Source organism: Symphalangus syndactylus, chromosome 16, assembly GCF_028878055.3.
Source record: "Symphalangus syndactylus isolate Jambi chromosome 16, NHGRI_mSymSyn1-v2.1_pri, whole genome shotgun sequence".
NCBI lineage: Eukaryota > Metazoa > Chordata > Mammalia > Primates > Hylobatidae > Symphalangus > Symphalangus syndactylus.
The window spans coordinates 82,559,040-82,577,879 of NC_072438.2; positions in this window are offsets into that span (position 1 = coordinate 82,559,040).

Genomic DNA, 18,840 nt, shown 5'->3' on the forward strand with positions numbered 1-18,840 from the left:
CAAGGCCCGTATGCACCTTGATCTTGTGCTTCCTAATACAGCACATATGTATGGGAATATGTAATAATTGGGGCACATAGAATTGTGCCATTAAATATTAGAGGATTCATTAACAGATTCTGTACTGGTGGAATCTTTAAACATGAGGCTGCTTGAATATTGTAATGCTTAGTGGTAGGTGTCCATGTGACTAGGCCTTAGTACTCAGATAGTTAAGGAAACACTAATCCACGTATTACTGATCAGTTGACTTTAATTAAAGAAATTGCACTCAGCAATGCAGCTGGGCCTTATCAAATCAGTTAAAAAGCCTTAAGAGTAAAAAAAAAAAAAAATCCAAAACACCACACACACACACACACACACACACACACACACACACAGAGAGAGAGAGAGAGAAAATGCGATTTCCTGGGGAGGAAAACCCCTGCTTCAAAACTGCAGCATCATCAAGCCCTTCCTAAGTTTCCAGCCTACTGGCCTGCCTTATGGATTTCGGATTTGCAATCCACCACAATCATGTGAACCAATTCCTTTGTGTGTGTGTGTGTGTGTGTGCATGCATGTATGTGTGTGTGTAATATATAATATATATATAATGCATATTATATATAAAATAAGTAGAATGACAGAAATTGAGAAATATGTACAGAATTGAGTGTATATATACTGTGTGTGTGCATATATATATATGTATGTATGTATGTATGTATATATATATATATATATATAATGTTTCTCTGGAGAACCCTAACTGGTAAAGATGTTTCCCATTCTGTTACCTGGTGACACTTAATTGATACCGATGTTTCCCACTGCTTTTGAGCATAGTCTCATCTTTATTCTCCCTAGTTTCTGAAAGTTCATTTATTATTGTGTTATAAATGAACAACTATGACAATCTTTCATTTCGCTTTGAATTTCTTATAATATCAGTCTCCTTATATATGTCTATTTCTCTTTTATAATTTTAGGAGCCTCTCTTTCTCTCTCTCTCTCAGAACCAGCTCAGTCTCCTTGATTTGCCCTGGAGTTCTCAGTGTCAGCTCCTCCCAGTGGGTGTGTGGCAAGTGGATCCAGATGACTCCTGCTCTTTTCTGTAACACTTTTTATCAAGGAAAGATAGGGCAAAGACTCATGAATTAAGAAAATTTCTCATTTATAGAAAGAGCATAGAACTGGGTCACAGGAGTTTTCTTAGCTTGTCCTGAAAGTAATTTTATATAAAATTCAAGATTATCCTCACAATATAGAATGTCTAATGATGGAATCAGAAACTAACTTTCTGCTGATAGATAGGTAATCATAGAAAGGGCACTCTATGGACTGATCCCATTTTAATTGAAGTAGGAAAGTTGTCATATGAGAATAACTTACACACTTACAAAGATTACTAAATTGTTAACAATGTGCCAGAGATAACACTGGAAATAGATATGAAGTAACCCAGGATCCCTTCCTTACCAGAGGCACAGATTTTGGAATTCTGGTGACAGAAACTGTTTTTGGACACAATCCTGGACTGTTTTTATATGATCTAAATCATGTTTATTTTCAATAAATATGTTGATATTAATACTTTAATCGCTTAATAAATGTCCTAACTAAATTGAGTGTAAAAATCTTACTATATTCCAAACACAAGCATAAATATCTCCTTATATCTGTTATTAATTATTCCAACTTCTTAGAAGTAAAATAATTGAAGAATAGAGAGAGCAATGTGAAAGTGTCTTTAATTTACTGTATTTTTCATCAACTGTAAGTCTTCACTCCCTTTTCTAATCAGAATTATAAAAGTAACTTTTCTTTGACTAATATGACTCTAACTTTTAGTGGGCAATTTCATATATGTTACAATTTCTATAACTCCTCTTATTTAAAAGATAACCCTTCACCCTAGGCATTCTTAACCTTCAAGCAGACAAAACTTTCTGTGTACCATTGTCCAACCGGTAAACACATCTCCATGTACTGACGTCGTTTGTTTTGTCTATTTGTTGGTTGGTTTGTTGGTTGGCTGATTTCATTCCTCAGACTCAGCTCAATTTTATTTCTCTATTTTCTTAATTTTAAAGTTGTTGTAATTGTTTGACAGTTATCCAGAGTCTCTGATAGAAAAAGCATCCATCATCATTCAAAATTTTTAGCTTGTGAACTTTAAATCCAAAGTAAAGTGACAGTAAGTTTTTACCTCTTCTATAAATCAGTTCACAAACTAGTCACTTTTTCTCCCTAAAGTTCTCTTCATGATATAAGTGTTGGTTTCAGGCTGGCGTATAATCCACCATTCTCTCCTACCATTCATAGATTTTAACAGCAGCTTCTGTAGCTTTAAAACCATTAACAGTGATAATTTCTACTTTTAATTGTATTCTCATTTTCCCCCTTTGAATAAAGTACTAACAACATTTTGATTCACACTATTTTGTGTCTGTGTGTTCACACGTGTGTGTGTATATATATGTATATATACAAATATATACAAACCTATGTGCGTTCATACATGTGTGTATACATATATGTATATATGTATATCTACAAATCTATACACACACATGTCTATATACACACATGCACATCTATATACACACACGTGTATGTATAATAGAATAAATCATAGCAATTCCACATTTTATGTGATTTTCTTGATCTGTTTTCTAGTTATGAGGCTACAGGAGACTGGCTTGTCTCGATATTTTCTAAGCACATCTTTCTCCTTGGTTCCTTTCTCTGGTAATTCGAAAATATTTAATCCCTAATCCACATTGGTTTCTCATTTTTTTTCTAGTTTGATAGAAAATGTTTTCATATAATTGATACTTTCCATTGATACTATTGAATTTTCTTTTTTCTTCTTTCTTTTCAATGCCAACTCCCAAATACCACTTTAAGTTTATAGTCTCACTTTTTCTTTTTTTTATAATCTTGAAAGCTTGTGGTTTTTCCACTCCATACATATAATTCAAGAGAAAATGTCATTACAGAGTGAGCTCTCAAAATGTATCCAAAAAGATTCTTAATCAAATCAATGTGATAGTAAAGGTGCCATCAGCTCTAAGTTTTATAAAACGTCATAACTGTTGATTAGATATGATAGCAAGTTATCATCATTTAATTCAATGCAGGACATTTCCTGTGGTAGAAAAAGCTTCTCACTGCAGAATTACTGTCATCTTCTTCAGAAAGCAAACTAAAGTAAAACATCTGAGTAAAACACATTTTTTGGAGGAAAGATTATCCACTTTTCTGTAAGAAAACATGATACTCTCCTTTTCATAGAGTGACACAGCCAATAAGCATCCCATGGATAGTTAACAGTGTCACTGAAGCCTGTGATATTTCTACTACTTGTGTAGGATGCTTAGAAATCAATTATTTTCAACATCAAGATATTTTGTCTTTTTAGGAAAGAAAAAGGTCAGAGAAGGAAGGTAAGTATGTGTTGAAGTAATTCAAGGAAAATACAGACGGCAGAAGAAGAAATGCATTTGAAGAAGAGCAGTGCACAGAACTTACAACAAAACATATGCAAAACAACACCAGATGCTTCACTGCACTGAGAGCTCATTCTAACTGCAGCATTTATATAATGTTCCTCTCTGGAGTAATCTGGTCTAACTGCACTATGTTTCTTAGCACCATAAGAATTCTCAATTGTTTGTACTTTTTCTATTAGTCTTCATTCACATCTATCTGATAACTGGACTCCAGCTATGAAGAGAGAAGGTCTGAGCAGAGACCAGGTCATTACTGGAAGGAACAGTTGGCTCATATTCTTCTGCAAAGCAGAGGACTCACTGTCTGATTCCATGGTCAATTTCAGGTCTCCATTTACACCTAGAATAGCCAGGAGCTCACATGGGCCTAGTAAAAGGGGCTGTATGGCCAACTTGTCTTGCTCCTATAACCAAAACTTAAAAATTATATTTTGGGAAAATTGGTTTCCATAAACTCAAACATTTAACAAACCTTTTTGTATTCATGCAATTTATTTTACTTTTTCAACTGCATTCTATAGAAAGAAAGCCTTGGGAACCAGAAAATCACTTTTGTTTTTAATTTTAATTTTGATGTAGTAAAAAATCTCAGAAACTGTTCTATAAATGCTGTGGCCTATTACAGAGGCTTTGGGTGTTTTTCTTATTAACTTATGTCAGGCAGCCTTTGACTTTGTCTCTGTTTAGTGGAGGAAGTAACTCAGGGAGTGTGTAGTACATTTATTAAATGACACTTTAAAATTATACCAGGATTCTTGGCATTCAGAACACAATATTTATTTGTTATCTCAAAATATCCCACAAGCCAATTATACAATGGCTTATCATTATACATTTTCATTAATATTTATTCCTCCAGGATTCTTACTTGTAGATAGTAGAACCCACTCAGTTCTAGAAGCTGGGGATTACTACGGATATTAATTTTGTTACACACTTACCAGGAGAGGAGAGAACTAGGCAGGGATTCTACGTATTCAGGTACTACACACAAACAAAAGGAATCAGAAACATTTATGAACAGTTATATGCAGACACTGTTGTAGTGGAAACACTTCTCTACTCTCACTGTCACCTAAAGTAATAGGGAATAAACCCAAGAACCCTGCTTCTGCTTTCCCCAAAAACCAGATATGTTCACTGTCAGGCCTGCTAGCAGATAGGGTCTCCTGTGGTCAATTACTGTCTTATTTTCACTTTTGAGCATCATAAAGACACATTTGATTGGCAGACACAAAAATACAAAACAATTTAGCTGAAAGCAAGCCTGAGAAATGCACTGTTTAGGTTTCAAGATTCTGTAATATAGGAAGACATGTAGAAGTAGTTTGAAAATAGTGATGAGTGTGACTTCTACAGGAATCTATATGTCAGTTGTTGTCACCTATACTTGAAATTTTAAATACATTTGGCTTGAATCTCATACACTCTAACTTACAGAAGTTCAATGGCTTCTCCTCATTTTGTGAATTCCTAGGGGTTTAAATTCTCTTGGACACACATTAGTTTGATGATATACTGTTTCCATTAAGTAACTGGTCTTCATTTCAACCTATATCCTGAGAATTCAGCATCTCTGAGTTGATCTAGAGTTCAATCAAAGTCTCAACCACTATGCAGGCCTGCATTTAGGTATTTTAAATATTATTCTAGTATTTTGGTATATTTGAGAGGGGTTATGTAATTAAATTATGTTTTGCTTCAGCTACTGCTGCCATCACCAATTTCTTCAACCCAGCTAGTCTTGGAAGACATGTTACTCCACCAACACACCCACAAATTCCCACTCATTTCTTTTATCAGTGTTTATCTACCTCTTCAGATAACCCTAGCTCATTCAAGATACACTCAGAAACCTCACGTTTAGAACAAAATATATTCCCAAACTGGACAGCCCTCTTGGAAATAATTCTGTATCCACCTCTTAAAATATTGATATCTCCCCAATAAAGACGTAAAGGCTCAAAAGTAAAATTAATTGATAACAATAATTTTAAAATAAATTATATAGGCTGGGGGCGGTGGTCACGCCTGTAATCCCAGCACTTTGGGAGGCCAAGGTGGGTGGATCACCTGAGGTCAGGAGTTCGAGACCAGCCTGGCCAAAATGGTGAAACCCCCGTCTCTATTAAAAATACAAAAATTAGCCAGGTGTGGTAGCAGGTGCCTGTAATCCCAGCTACTCAGGAGGCTGAGGCAGGGAGAATCACTTGAACCTGGGAGGTGGAGGTTGCAGTGAGCCAAGACTGAGCCATTGCACTCCAGCCTGGGCGACACAGCAAGACTCTTGTCTCAAAAAAAAAAATACAAATAAATAAATAAATAATGTTATAGTAACAATGCTCATTAAGAAGATTTTAAAAAGTGTTTAAAAATTATAAAAATGTAATTCTTGCTCAAAAATTTTTAATAGTCTCTCCAAAGAACTAAAATACATGTGAGGACAAATAAACTTATAATAGTAGGTAACATGCAACATAAAAAGAGTAGCACAGGTCCTATGTACTACCACAGTTTGAAAAAATGGAGGTATAAATATGAAGGTGAAAATGATGATTGGTCATTGCCAAAGGAATATATATACTTATTAACTTGCTCTTCCATCCTATAGACATGCTCCAATAAAGCATCAAGTGAAGCAAATCTTTCTTTATAAAATTAAGGCTTGATATGCACAAATCATAATATTCCCCAGTTAATTTCAAAAGTGAGAGATACTATTTTCAAAAATAAAATAGTTGTATCTGATAATGTTTTGATGTATTTAAACACATTATAAGCACCTGCAATAAATTCCACTTAAATGTATCTTTAATTTGCATGTTATTTAATAAGACAAAGCCTAGTCGGTATTCTGATGATGAAGACTATTAACATGAACTATCAACAACTAAAATTCAAGGGTTTTAATTCGTATTTCTCTTTACTTGTATATTAATTATTAAAAAGTTATTGGATTCAATAAGTAATACAGACTGTGAATCCTTTTAACATTCTAATTGCTTAAATAGTTTATCAATTTATACAGAATTCTGTCAATCTCATGTAAGAAATGCTTATCTGAACTTCACGTTGTAGTGCTTGCTCTTTCAACTCTAGGATATTGTTCTTCACCTTTATTCCCCATTGTGTCTGTATTGAGATTTGCATATGGAGTTACTCAAAACAAAAGTATCAAAGAGTAATAAATGCATGGGAGAAAATAACCAGTTGTTGAGAAAGGGAGAAGAGCACGTAGTTGATTCATTTGTGACTTTTTATTCACTGATTGTCACTATTATTATAATTGATCCTAATGGGCCACAATAGAAAACACAAAACTTCTTCCTTTAAAGCACCAGCAAATGCTTGATACGTTTTCCACCGTAGCTTTGTAGGCTTCTGTCTTCTGGATTTCTCATTCTGTTAGTCTCATTCATTGTCTTATCTTGGTGAATCAGCTTTAAAATGTCAGTGTCTTCTATATTTCTGCTTTTGGTCCTTTTTTTTATTATTCTTGTCCTTTTTGGATTCTTTTGACTATCATAAATTATTTCCTAAATTCGTATCTTCGGTGTAAACAACTGTCATAAGTACCAGAAAACCACTTAGTGAACAATTACGAGAATCTACATCTATATGTCCATCAGAAATGCGATATAATCATTTCCCAAACCACAATATACCTTTTTGTCTCCATCATTACTCAGCATCAAGATAAACTCATAATTAATCTGTCTTCACATTTACTTAACATTCATTTATCAAATCTTGTACATTTTATCTAAAAACTGCTCAAACATATTCTCTCATCTCCATTCCCACAGCTAATGCCTTTGTAAAAATATCCCACTATCTCTTGTTGCCACATTCTTTCTAAACCATTACTATTATTATTATTCTCAATGATATTATTTCTTTTTTTCTTTTTAAATTTATTTTTATTTTTTTAATTTTACTTTGAGTTCTGGGATACATGTGTAGAACGTGAAGGTTTGTTACATAGGTAAACATGTGCCATGGTGGTTTGCTGCACCCATCAACCTGTCATCTAGGTTTTAAGCCCCGCATGCAGTAGGTATTTGTCCTAATGCTCTCCTTCCCCTTGTGCCCTGAGCCTCTGACAGGCCCCGGTGTGTAATATCTCCTCCTTGTGTCCATGTGTTCTCATTGTTCAACTCTCACTTAGGAGTAAGAACATTTGGTGTTTGGTTTTCTGTTCCTGTGTTAAGTTTGCTGAAAGTGATGGTTTCCAGCTTCATCCATGACCCTGCAAAGAACATGAACTCATCCTTTTTTATGGCTGCCCAATACTATTATTTCTAAAGCATTATTCTTTCCACAAATATTATTTCTAAAGTATAATTATATCATTATCATGATTTTATTTCTTTGATTTTTTTTCACAAAATTTTAGGGAAAATGTATGATATTAGAAACAAAAACAGACTCTGATCTCATTGTTTCCTCACGTTCTGATCTCTTCTTAATGTGAAGTGCAAAATCACCTACTATGCCTACTTCAGTGCCCTACGTTCTATATTAAATAGCCTGTGAACCCAAAGCTAAGCTCAAATATTCTCTTCCTTTTTATTTTATTTTACTTTATTTTTTCCTCTATTTTGAAATCTTCTTATACATAGATTTTCACTATATTCATCACACCTGTATGCTCATCTTCCAATATGCTTCTGACTTTTCCATTTCCATGATTCTTAGTGCTCTAATCTTATTGCAGAACTTACTCATATTAATACTTATATTTATGTACATTATACACAATTAAAAATATATAATTTTTCTATTAGATTTGACAACTCGAACACAGACAAATAATCCTACTTATATATTTAAATTGCCAGCTCCTAGTAGATTACTTAGAATATTAAGTATTAATAATATTTTTGGAATACATTAATTAATTTACAAGAATAATGTTCTCTATAAAAATGGACTCTTCTAGCTTTCAAATAAATAATCTCTTCCTCTTTGTAAGTACTAAATTCCCCATGAAAGCTTTTGGCCCCACCTTCTTATTTTCTTTGTGACCTTAGTATATTAAGCATTATCTCCCTTACTTGCTTTCTCAAGTTGTCTTTTTCAACTAGTTCTTTCCCTTATCTACAGAAATATACTCTTTAAACCATTTACTAAAACAAAGGGTTGAAATCTCTGATGCTCAGAGTATGCAGAATATTAGTTTCTCTCTCTCTCTCTTTCTTTTCCTTTTTCTGCCAAATTTCTTACAGAAAATAATCATCGCTGTCTATGAATCTTTTCATCTCTGAGGGTTCCAAGCTGGTGAGCACAACAAGCCCAGGAAATCCATGCAATCTTGCATATTGGTGCCACTGGAAATTTATGATCTGCAGGCACAGCTGGGGCTTCAGGGAAGCTCTGCCAACCTTCTCTTTTTGCTTGGTCAACTTACCCTGTAGTGGAACTCAGTACCTATTCCTATTCTGCATAACTCTCCAATAGCCCTCCTCCTAATCCCTCCTACCATTCGCCTTCACTCTCAACACATGGCTCCAGTAGTTGCGAAACTCCCTATTTCTCCCTCCAGCTAGCTCCTGTAACACCATTCTACTTTCGGTCTCAATGATTTTGTCTACTTCAAGGACCTCATATAAGTGGAATCATGTATTATTTGTCTTTTGGGTACTGGCTTATTTCACTTAACACAACACCCTCAAGATTCACTTATGTTGTAGCCCAATGCAGAACTTTCAGCCCTTTTTAAACGCTGAATAACAATCTATTGTCTGTACCCACCAACTTTCAAAATTCCATTTATCTGTCAATGGAAATGGGTTGCTTCCATGTTTTAGCTGTTTTGAAAAATGTTGCTATGAACATAGGTGTAAAAATATCTCTTCAAGACCCTCCTTTCAATTCTTTTGCATATATATGCAGAAGTGGAATTGCTGGAGCATATGGCAATTCTATTTTTATTTTTCTGAGAGACTGCCACACTGTTTTCCACAGCAGCTCTTCCATTTTTCATTCCCACCAATAGTGCAAGAGTTCTAATTTCTCTCCTTCCTACATCTTCACCAACAGTTATAATCTTCTGTTTGTTTATTTTTCATAGTAACTATACTAATGTTTTTGAGGTGGTCTCTCACTATAGTTTTAATTTGAATTTCCCTAATGGCTTAGTGATATTAAACATCTTTTCATGTGCTTATTAGCAATTTACTTATCTTATTTGGAGGGAAGTTTATTCAAATGTCTTGCCCATTTTTGAATTAAGTTGTTTGCTTTGTAGTTGTTGAATTTTAGGAGCTGTGTATTTATTTTGGATCCTAATCTCTTATCAGATATATGATTTGCAAGTATTTTCTCTTGTTTTGTGGGCTGCTTTTGTATTCAATTGATAAAACTTGTTGATGCACAATTTAAAAATTATGAATTTCAATTTTAACTATTTTTTCCTTTGTTTCCAACGGTTTTGATGCCATATCCAAGAAATAATTAACAAATCCTATGTCATGAAGCTTTTGCCATAGTTTTTGTCTAAGACCTCTGTGGTTTTAGAACATACAGTTAGGCAACATTTTTATTTACTGGATCAATGGATCATAGATTGAGTTAATTTTTGCATATGTTATTAGATAAGAGACCAGTTTTTGTTTGTTTGTTTGTTAGCATGTGGATATCTAGCTTTTCTTCACCTTTTGTTGAAAAGACTATTTTTTTCCCCATAAATGATCTTGGCATTTTTGTCAAAAATCACTTGCTAATATATGCAAGGGTTTATTTCTGTAGTCTATTCATTACATTACTGTGCGTGTGTGTGTATATATACACACACACACACGCACACACACATATATATATATCTTTATGACAACAGTACAGTGTTTTAATTACTGTGAATTTGTAGTAATTTTTGAAATCAGGAGTTGTGAGTCCTCCAACTTTGTTCTTTCTTTTTAGAATTGTTTTGGCTACTCAGGATACCTAAAGATTCCATATAAACTTTAGAATAATTTTTTTCTATTTCTGCAGAAAGATAAGCAATTGGGATTTTAACAGGGGTTGCAATAAATCTAAAGATTACTTTGGATAATATTGATATTTTAACAATAGTAAGTTTTCCAATCCATGAACATTTTTTTTATTGATGTCTTCTTTTTCTTTTTTTTTTTTTTTTGAGACAGAGTCTCGCTCTGTCACCCAGGTTGGAGTGCAGTGGCGCAATCTCGGCTCACTGCAAGCTCCGCCTCCCGGGTTCATGCCATTCTCCTGCCTCAGCCTCTCCGAGTAGCTGGGACTACAGGCGCCCGCCACCACGCTTGGCTAATTTTTTATATTTTTAGTAGAGACGGGGTTTCACCGTGGTCTCAATCTCCTGACCTCGTGATCCGCTCGCCTCGGCCTCCCAAAGTGCTAGGATTACAAGCGTGAACCACCGCGCCCGGCCATCATTTATGTCTTCTTTAAGTTCTTTCCACAATGTTTTGTATTTTCATTGTATAAGACCTTAACCTCCTTAGTTACATTAATTCTTAAATATTTTATTATTTTTGATGTTAGTATAAATGAAATTGTTTTCTTAATTTCCTCCTGGTTTGTTTATGTTACTATTACAAAAAGCAACTGATTTTTTCTTGTTGCCTTAGCACCTTGCTATTTTTCTGGATTTGTTTATTAGTTCTAAGAGGTTTTATTTTGTGGAACTTATACTTTTTTTTTTCAGGTAAGTTCATATCATGTGCAAAGAGAATTTTACTTCTTCATTTTATTTGGATGTCTTTTTTTAAATTGCCTAACTGCTCTGGCTAATACTTCCAATACTATAGTGAATAGAAGAGAAGAGAGTAGTTATATTTGTCTTACTCCCGATCCTAAAGGAAAAGCTTTTGGTCTTTCATCATTAAATATAATGTTCCCTGTGAGTTTTTCACATGTAGGTTTTTTTAATCATGAAAAGATAATAAATTTTGTTTATGTTTTTCCTCTTCATTGTTTTAATATGGTATATTAAATTGCATTTTTTATGATAAACCATTCTTGCATTTCAGAAATAAATCTCATTTGGTCATGTTGTATAAGCATTTTAACATGCTGCTAACTTGAGTTTGCTACTATTTAGTGTCACTTACTGGCTTTAGTATTAGGGTAAGGTTGGTCTCATATAACAAGTTACAGAATGTTTTCTTCTCTTAAATTTTCTGGGAAAGTTTGAGAAATATCGGTGGTTAGTTCATTAAATGTTTTGTAGATTTTACCAATAAAGCCATCAAGCATTTTGTTCTTGAGAGATTTTTGATTACTGACTCAATCTCCCTACTAGTTATATTTCTGTTTAGAATTTCTATTTTTTGTGGTTTATTCTTGGTCAGTTTTGTGTTTCTAGGAATGTGTCTATTTCATCTATATTATCAATTTTCTTGATAATTTTATTCAATTGGTCATGACACTCTCTTATTCTCCATTTTATTTCTCTAAAATCTGTAGTGAAGTCTACCCTTTCATTTCTCATTTTATTAATTTTAGTATTTTCTATTTTTTCTTAGTATATCTAGTATGTTAATTTTGTCAATTATTTTACAGAACCAATTTTTGGTTTCATACATTTTAAACATATTTTTCTCTTATTTCTTTTATTTATATCTGCTCTATTTTTTCGTATTCTTTATTCAGCTAGCCTTGGGTTTAGTTTGTTCTTCTGTTTCTAGTTTCTTTTCCTTTTTTTGGGACAGAGTCTTGCTCTGTTGCCCAGTCTGGAGTGCCGTGGCGCCATCTAGGCTCACTGCAAGCTCCGCCTCCCGGGTTCAAGCCATGCGCCTGCCTCAGCCTCCCGAGTAGCTGGGACTACAGGCACTCGCCTCCAAGCCTGGCTAATTTTTTGTATTTTTTTAGTAGAGATGGGGTTTCACTGTGTTAGCCAGGATTGTCTCTGTCTCCTGACCTTGTGATCCGCCTGCCTCGGCCTCCCAAAGTGCTGGGATTACAGGCATGAGCCACCGCACCTGGCCTCTAGTTTCTTAAGTCGTAAGTTTAATGTGTTAAATTGATGAAACTTTCTAAAAAAATGTAAGCATTTATAGCTATACCTTTTTCTCTACCACTGCATTCTCTATGTCCTGTAAGTTTTGGTATGCTATTTTTTTTTTATTTTTAGTTGTCTCTAAGTATTTTCCATTTTGGGGGGGATTTACCGCCTAATGTGATCTATCCTAGAATATGTCCCAGGTGCACTTAAGAAGAATGTGTATTATATTGTTGGCTAGAGTGTTCTTGTATGCCTGTTAGATCTAGTTCATTCACTGTCATTCAATAATTCTATTTTTTTAACTTATCTTTTGCCTAATTCTTGTACCCATTGTGGATAACAGGTGATTAAAGTCTTCAACTATTACTTTAGAACTATTTCTCCCTTCAATTTTATTAATTTTTGCTTCATATATTTTATGGCTTGCTATTTGAAAAAGGTATATTTTTATAATTATTAAATATTGCTCCTTTACTAAAACTTTATTAATATATAACAGTCTTCTTTGTCTCTTGTAAACTTTCTTGACTTAAAGTCTATTTTGTCTGGTATTAGTATGGCCATACCTGCTCTCTTTGGTAATTATTTGCATAAAATATACTTTTCCATTCTTTGGCTTCCCATCTATTTATGTCTTTGATTCTAAAGTGAGTCTCTTGTAGATAGCACATAGGTGGATCATGTTTTTATCCATTCTACCACTATCTGTCTTTCAACAGTGAGTTTAACTTATTTACATTTAAATTACCAAGAAGGGACTTAACTCTGTAATTTTTCTGCTTATATTCTATCTGCTTTATGACTTTTTGTTCCTTATTTCCTGCATTCTGCCTTCTTTTGCTCTTAGTTGATTTTTTGTAATAAAACGTTTAAACTCCATTTTTATTTTCTTTTGAATAATTCTATAGCTACAATCTTTGTGGTTACCATGGGGACCATAACATCCTAAAGATACAAGAGTAACTTGAACCTACATAAGCTTAACTTCAATAGCATACAGTAGCTGTTCTTGTAACAAGTCCATCCCACCCCCTTGGGTTTTTGATGTTGCAAAGTTGCTTCTTTATACATTGTGTACCCCAAAACATAAACTAATAACTTTTTAATGCATTAGTCTCTTCAATTATATAGAAAACAAAACTTGGAGTTGTAAACCAAAGTTACAATAATCATTTAGAAAAGAATATGTAGAGTTTTACACCCTTGTACAATTAATAATACACGTGTTATAATTGTCCATATGTTTACCTTGACTGAGATCTTTTTTCATATGGCATTGAGTAACCGTCTGTTGTTCTTTTATTTCAGACTGCATGACTCCCTCTAGCATTTCTTGCGGGGAGGTCAAGTGTTTAAAAATAATAATAAAAGCAAAACTCCCTAAGCTTTTGTTTAACTGAAAATGCCTTAATTTATTTCTCACTTTGAATAACAGTTTTTCCAGATATAGGATTCTTGGTTGACAGGTTTTTAATTTTTTCTCTTAGTGCTTTGCAAATATCAACCCACTGCCTTCTTGCCTTCTAAGCTTCTTATGGGAAATCTGCTAATAATCTTATTGAGAATTCATTGAATTTGCCTCTAAGCTTTTCTCTTGATGCTTTCAAAATTCTGTTTTTGTTTTTAGCTTTTAAAAGTTTGACTATAATGTCTTGTTGTGAGTTATTTTGATATCATCCTACTCAGAATTCATTGAGCTTCCTGTGTATTTATATTCGTGTTTTTCATAAAATGTGTGAAGTTTTCAGTCATTATTTATTTAAATATTCTCTGTCTCTTTCTCTCTGTCTTCTCAACATTTTCACAGTGCATATGTTGGTCTTCTTGATTGTGTCTCATAGGTGCCTTATGCTCTGTTCACTTTTCTTCAATCTTTCTGTTTTTTCAGACTCAATAAATTTTATTGTCCTAAGTTCCAGTTCACTAATTCTTTATTCTGGTTGTTCAAATCGGCCTTTGAACCCCTCTTGTAAAGTTTTCATTTCTGTTATTATACTTTTGACTCCAATATTTCTTTTTGGTTTTATTTTTAGGTTTTCTATCTCATTATTCATATTTTTACCAAATGTTGCATTATCTTCTTTACTTTGTGCACACCTTCTTTTAGTTCCTTGAACATCTTTGAAATAGTTGTTTTTGTACTGGGCATATATTAGTTGTTCAATAAATAGGTGTTCAGTGGAAAACAAAATAATCCCCATGTTTGGAATAATACAATAATCACTACATCACAAGTCCTCAGCGCAGAATTCTCCAAAAATTATTTCATTTAACATGCAAAACTCTATAAAATAAATATTATCCCATTTCACACATAAAGGAAGTTAGCTTAAAGAGGGTAATTACAGTAGACAATAATGACACACAATCAGTCAATAAGCATCTATTGAATTCGGAAGCCCATGTTATTTATAATGTTGCCTAGTAGATCTGCCTTCAATTCTTTCTCAGGGACAGTTTTTATTTTTGTTTTGTTTTGTTTTCATTTGAATAGACCATATTTTCCTATTCCTTTGTATGCCTTGCGATTTCTTGTTTAAAGCAAAACATTTGAATCTAATAATGTAGTAACTCAGGAAATCAGACTACCCCCTTCCCCCATAGTTGGCTGTTTTCTGTTTTGTTTTTGGTTTTCATTTTGTTGGTTTGGATTTATTTGGTCATCCTGTTGTGTAAACATAAGGCCTTCTCAAGTATTTTCTGAGCCTACTCCATTTCCTGGGTATGCTTGGTAACTTTCTAATTTCATCCGTATACATAGTTGCTTTTGAATATCCTAGTCTTCAATGTCTAGCTCCTAAATAGAAAACAGAGAAAAAGGAAGAAGGAAAAAGGTACCAGTTCTGTAAATCTCCTGAAAGACACATTACTTAGAGAGGGAGAGGCTTGAAACATTGAGGGAAGTTGGGGCAACAGTGGCCACTATCTCTTCTTGTGCTCTTCTGTGATTAGCAATCAGTGGTCATAGCACAGATCTCCAATATTGGAAGGCAGGGTCACTTTTTTCTAACCCTGGCCACCACAAACTATATGCAATCTATTCTAGAAATATATGCACAGCTGCCTGCCATAGGGCTTAAGAGCAGGATGCTAGCTGCTGCTGTGCTAAGAGCTTAAATGGACCAAATTAACTACAAATTAACCATCTAAGCTGTCACTGGAAGTTGTAAGCCTTCAATAGACTCCAGAGTTCTAAAATAGTTACATTAGTCAGATTCTGCCAGTGCAATTTTTTGTCTACAGAGCAGAGATAGATTTTTGGTACATCCTACTCTGCCATTTTCCCAGAATCCCAACCTTTAGTTTTAATTTGATTTATTTTTGTTCTTTCCACCTGATCAATTATATAACCCACAAATTAATATCCAGATTATTAGTTTCTGTTATATTACCTGCTGGTTCCTGAAAACTCAACATTATAAAGAACATGGGCTTCAGAATTCAATAGAGGCTTATTGATGGATTGTGTCATTACACAACGTAATTACCCTCTTTAAGCTAACTTTATGTGTGAAATGGGATAATATTTATTTTATAGAGTTTTGCATGTTAAATGAAATAATTTTTGGAGAATTCTGAGCTGAGGACTTGTGATGTAGTGATTATTGTATTATTCCAAACATGGGGATTATTTTGTTTTCCACTGAACACCTATTTATTGAACAACTAATATATGCTCAGTACAATTCCTGAAAATGCTGGGGGGAAAGTGTTGTACAAAACCAGTTCTTTTCCATCATGAAGCTTATATGTAGTGGAAAATGCACATAACAACAACAATGAAACAAGTTTAATTAGAGATAACTATTATGACACCAAAAACTGAGATGGAATGTAAGTAAGCAGGCTATTTGCCATTCACTTCATTTTTTTTTTTTTAGTCATCCACCTAAGTTGAAAATTTAGTGCTTTCCTAAGCTGCACCTCTTCTTATTAGGTTGCAGAGTCATGCAGAGACCTCATTTCAGAATGCTTTTTAATATTAATTCGTTCTGCTAATTTCCAACATGAGCACACTGGTTCTACCCATTATTACTCCTAAGGGAGACCTTGGCAATTTTCTCCCTAGTGATTGTTGACTTTCACTGAGGTCCCATTCTAGTACTTAAGTGACACCATTTTGTTATATAGAGGTTCCCAAAGCATACTTACAAGTTTACCACATTTCTGTTTGAAAATATAAAACTGAAATGCTCTCAATCCCCTATTATTGTCAGCCTGGCGTTCAAAGTCTCACATATTATGAGCATTTCCCTTTTTTTCATTTACCTTCCTGGACCCTAAGTGTTCTGGCCACCCATCTTACTTGGCTCTTCCTCCAATACCCCTCTCCCAACACCCACCTCCTTTAACATTTTCCTTTTGCTTCTGTTGTTCCTTCCCCTCACTACCATCGTTGCCATCTTCTTCTCCCTATAAATTGCTTTTTATTCTCTTTGATAAGGATCACTGCAAGGCTATCTTTTTTACAGAGTCTTTCTGTTGTTTCTGAGGAGCTATGATCTATCTTCACGACTTGTTGCTCTTTGAATTACTATTGACGAAAGCAGGTAATTACTCTCCCCTGTGTTTTGCTTACTTAAGAACTCCTTATGTACCTACCAGATTGTAAACTCCTGGGTGATTGACTACCCGAACTGCACTACATTGAAAATACCAAAAACACAAAGTAGCCTTTCTCTCCTTTACTTAATTAAATGTACGGTCTGATGCAAAGAGTTGCTCAATAAATATTTGCTGAACTGAGTCCATTAAATCAAAGAAGTGTGTCTCTGATAGGTGTTACAACACTTCACAATTTGGGCTTTAATTGAGTGTAACTTCATGATCACACCTACCTTATGACCTTTTCAGTCTTCATTTACAAGATGCTTTAGCACATGTTATAAATTTTTGTTTGTATTATATGATGCTGAAGGTTGGAGCTACAATGACTAGTGCCTGGAATTGAATGCCAACTGGGAATTGAAGCAGTCAAAGATTCTTATACAATTTGCTTTAATGAATGAAAAAATGCAGTATTACAAAGAAAAAGTAACTAAAAGGTTAGTTGACCAAGCAGTGTGAAATTGGGATAAGCAACCACCTCCTAATTAGAAATTGAGAAAGACTGCATTTCTAGGGTTTGGCTAATGCGACTCTATATGCTCTTCTCTTTTTTCTTTTGCTTTTTTGCCCCCCTGGAAGCATGTGGGAAATGAGAAACTAGCCTAGTCTTCAGTGGTTTACTTTGTGCTTCTTTATTACGGTCAGTCACAGCAGTTGAGCAATGAATGTGTCACTTTAAGAAGAAAATCTTCTTAACCTGGAAGGGATGAATCAGGTGTGAAATGCTCTATTTGATACATTCAGAGGGAAACTTTTGTAGATTAATGCTTTAAAACTGAAAAAATGTTTTATACACTGAAGTCTGACTCAGATACTGGTTCAAAAATATCTACAAACATCACCTCTTGTTCTTTAGGAGAAATAAAATCATTTACCATGATTTTCTAAAATAAAATAGATAACATTTAAAATAAATCAGTATAATGAGGTGTTCTTTAATTGATCCTAGTGATACGGGCTAGTGGAAGCATTATAGTTTTTAGCAAAAAGCATTTGTCAGTGTATATAGTTTTGTTACTGAATATATTCTTACATGTTTGAATGAGAAAGATCCTATCACACATTGCTACTCTGCAGCAATTTTTATATGACAATAGATAGCAGGTGAGGATAATTATAAGTATCAGCTGGTTAAGAAGGGGTAAATTTTTAAAATGCAAAAATCAGCAGTAACACTAAGCTTGCTTTGAGCCTCTGCCCTTTCAAGCCCTATCTCTAATGGAGATAAAATAATGAAAAATACTTGGCTAAACTGCTGGCAAAACTCTTATTGTTTGCACCACTCTTGGAAAAGACTCTCGGGACTAGCAGTGGAATCCTTGCTATTGATTGGCTGGTTAAATAGGGGACTATTAGCTTCACACAGGCTAGATTGATTATACAGCAGCAGCAGGAGCTGAGACTCAGAGCTGAGCGAGCGTCAGGGTGAAAAGGAAAGAGAGAGAGAGAGAGAAAAAAAGGGGGGAGAGAGAGACAGAGAGGAACGGAACGCAAGGTGGGGAGGAAGCCAGTGCACGTTCCATAGCATCACTACTGTGACTGCTTGTGCCCGATAATCTTGCTCTGTCGCTCCCTCAGTGAACAACTTACTGTGGTGCCTTTCTTTTTACAAGAGGATGTCAGCTCTGAGCTCCAGCAAGAAATAACAGACTTCACCTTGGAATGGCTCATCTTACTACTGCATCATTAAAGCGGATTTTGAAAAGAAAACAAACATCAAGTCCCCTTTCCAGTTCCACTTTCTTCCAG